Below are 3,906 nucleotides of genomic sequence, written 5' to 3' on the forward strand. Positions count from 1 at the left end.
GAAATCCCTCGTGCTTCCGAGGCCCACACCCCTGCCCGTGTCTGCCAAGAGGCCATACGGGTTTCTGTTTCTCTCCCACCTCCCAAGTCTCATGCAAGTGTTGAGCTGTCTGAGGCTCTGAGAGAGGCAGTTACCAGGCTTCTGGGCCCCATTACTGAAAAGGGGACATTGTTAAATATTTAATGGCTAATCGGGCTCTCCGAAGGCACGGAGACTCAGGGCTATTTTCCTGAATTGAGGAAGGTAGATGCAAACACACATGACTGAGTGAGGGAATCATTTGTTAGACTCGTAATGCAAGTCACTGCCCAGAACGCGAATCCCGCTGAGCTAAATGTGTTGACCCAGGATGTCCTAGTCTGCTTATTTAGATGACAGAGACCCAATGAAAGACTTACATACATACATAAACAAACAAACAAACAAACAAACAGATAAATAAATAAATAGAATATTTCTTGAAATGTTCTTTATTGCAAACTCTAAGTGTTTATGATACCATTTGAAAAGTAAGAAGGAAATAAAATTAACTGATAAGAAAATAAAACTAAAATATTCCATTTTTCCCTGTGAAAGAAAATTTGTTTTTACCATATCAGTGATCTCAATATTTTGAGAGGCTGAAAAAGTTACCAAGTCAGTAGTGAAAACGGTTACTTCCATGTGGAAGAAAAATATCCCCGACGCGGGTCCCCGGAAGCCGCCACCTCCCACGACGCGGGTCCCCGGAAGCCGCCACCTCCCACGACGGCGAGGCGACCCTCGGTCCCCACGCGTCTTTCTCTGAAGCAACCACACTGTGCTCATTTTTAAGCAATGCAACAACTGCTGGAGCTCTAAAATGTCACTTTTTATTCATTTCTTTCACCTGCCTTTTTATTTTCGATTCTTCGATATTTGCATATGCGTGTGTTCGAGGAACAAACAAATCTAGATCATGACGATAGCATGAAATCCACAGCTGTGAAGTTAGGTACGCGTGACCTTTGAAGCAAATATTGTCCAAAGGTGGAATGGTACATTTTTAGGAAAACTGTCCTCTTGCGCATAGAAGGGGACCATAGGGACAGAGAAGAGAGAAAAAGTGAGAACATACACGGCACATATAAGTCCGCACAGCACTGTGAGACACTTCGTCTGTCACTAAGAGCCGCGTGTCATCTGACAAACGAATTTCTCTGTGCCTCCATGCCGTTAGCTCGCCCTTTAACCTGTCACCGATGTGAGAACCGGGCTCCCTGTGGCCCCTTCAGGCATCTCACCCGGACCAGTGAGGCCTGCGGCTTTCCCTCTGCTTCACCCTGACGATTGTTCCATCTTGGAAATCTGCATAAAATTGTATGTAAGACAGGTATATTTAGACTGTATCTATCTTTGCAAATCCAAGTGGACAGTATGGAAATACTCTTTACATTATCTCAATTATCCATATAATGCAAATCATGTTACTTTCAGCAATGTGGTATTTTACATAAAAGTTGATATTTTACCTCATAGTAAACTGACTAATTCAATTTAGTTTCCCAATATTTAAGTTTAATAAAGATAAAGTGTTTGACCAAACTCCTGTCAAAGATAAACAAAGCTGGACACTACTTAGAGGGGTCAGGACAGGTTTTAATCAGTAGGGAAGAGTCTAGCATTGACTTCAGTGTGTACAGGGGTTGGTGGGCGTTTTAAAGTGGGGAGGTGGGGGAGGGGACAAGCGGGAGCCCAGCAGAGTCAAGGAGGCAAAAATTACCCAGGGTTGGTCGGTGCAAGTGGCCCCTTGGCCCTCATTATCGGGTTTCTGTGGGAATCAGGGGCAAATCAGGAGCCAGAGCACACAGACCAACCGTACAATTAATACGAATATACGAAAACACACTAAGTGCTAAGTGGGCAAATGGAAAACAAAATATGACAACATAATAATTAATTTAAATCTAAATCTGCCTAGCGGAATTCCAGAAATATCATAGAAAATGTAATGCTTGAATTTGGTCTCAAAGAATAAACACATGTTTTCCAGGTAAATTAGAAGGAAAATGTATATGCAAGAAGCATCATGTCCAGGGACAGCAGGCTGAACGGGAATTCTGGGGAAGGGTGAAGTCAGTGTGGCTGGGGTACAGAGTCGGTTGGGGTGAAGAGAGATGTAAAAGCGTGGCTGGGGCACATTTGGGGCTATCGATATGGAGTTGTAAATTTATCTTTAGACAGCAGCCGTCAGGCGAAGGCGTTATCATACTCATGTCTGAGTTTCAGGATAAGAGCTCTGACTTTCTCCCATAAAGTGTTCCTAGCCTACGGTTCCTCGATACTCATACATATTGAATAAGTTCGTGAAGACAGGAAAACAGGGAGAGCTTTCATTTTGCAAATTACAATAACAAAGGAGAACTTTTTAATTGTTTGCCCTTATGTTTTTGTTTAAAATACCCAGCTTTACCTTTGGGCCTACAAAAAGTGCAAGTTCCCTGCCTTACCTGTTCAGCCAGGTAACCCGCAGCAAGCCTGCAGGAAAGGAAAGACCTCTGTACACCTCTGCTGTGCCCGCGGAGAAGAACCCACACACAAAGGCAGGGTCGATGCTGAGAGAATCAATTCCCTGTTCATAAGGCGAGAGACAGTGCCATTTGGACAAAGGGGTCTTAAATTGGAGAAGAACCTTCCTATCTCTCTGACTTTGCTTCTCTATTACCAAGTTGATTTCCCAATTGAACGAATGCAAGATTTTTCTACCTTTCAGGGTTTTAAATTCGTTAGGATAAATGGCTTCATAAATGTACTGAACAGCATCATGTTGACGTTCATCATAAAAGCTATTATGAAATTTATTTTTAAAATAAGTTGTAAGAAGATAATGCTACACACACTTCGGGCCCAGCAGTTATTTCGCAAATGTAGGTTAATCAGAACAATTGATTTAATGTGTTCTATACAACAATATTTTTACCAATGAGAAGTAATAACAAGATGACGACCTCACAATGTCCAAAATCAAACTGTACATCTGCCTATCAGACCAAAGCTGATTGTACTCTTGTTGCTTTTAATTTTGTTAATGGAACCATTATCCTCCTAGATATCCAAGCTTTAAACCTCGAAATTGTGTTTAAATTCCTCTATCCCTTATTCTTTCAAAATCTCATCAGTACAAAGCCTTGTAGATTAAAATATACTACTTCTAAAACAGCTCTCAGATAGCTGTGGCCCCCTTCTGTTTAAATCCTTATTACCTTATCCGGACTATTCCAATAACTTCTCAATGGTCCAACTGCCTCCAGGCTCTCTCTGTTCAAGCCAAGCCACACGCGGTTGCCATAGGAACCTTCCTCCAGAACAACTGCAATCCCATCATTCCCGGATGAAGACTTTCGCTGGACTCTTCTTTGCTGTGAGACAACTCATTAGCATAACACATCGGACTGCCCCCAAACTGTTTTCAAACTGTCTTTCACTAAACCTTATCATTCACTGTCTGTTCCCCCCGAACCAGACCTTGCCGTTTGAGATTTTTTTTTGGTTTACATAACGCATGTCAGTATAACGACATTTCCCCCTCGAACTGTCGTAAAATTTGCTGCATTTTACGTGTTCTAGTTTTCATGACGCAGAGAGACACACACACACACACACACACACACACAGCAGACCTTGCCGCTTGAGATTTTTTTTTGTTTACATAATGCATGTCGGTATAGCGACATTTCCCCCTCGAACTGCCCTAAAATTTGCTGCATTTTATGTGTTCTAGTTTTCATGACGCAGAGAGAGACACACACACACACACGTAAGCTTATGTCATGTTCTGCACAGATTTGTTTTAAAGCTTCATTCCTACCATCTAGTCGGAGGTCCCGGGGTCCGCCTGGGATGGGCGAGGACTGAGGACTCAACATTCGCACGGTTCTCAGCACCGTT

This window comes from Pteropus alecto, unplaced genomic scaffold (genome assembly GCF_000325575.1).
Source record: "Pteropus alecto unplaced genomic scaffold, ASM32557v1 scaffold189, whole genome shotgun sequence".
Lineage (NCBI taxonomy): Eukaryota > Metazoa > Chordata > Mammalia > Chiroptera > Pteropodidae > Pteropus > Pteropus alecto.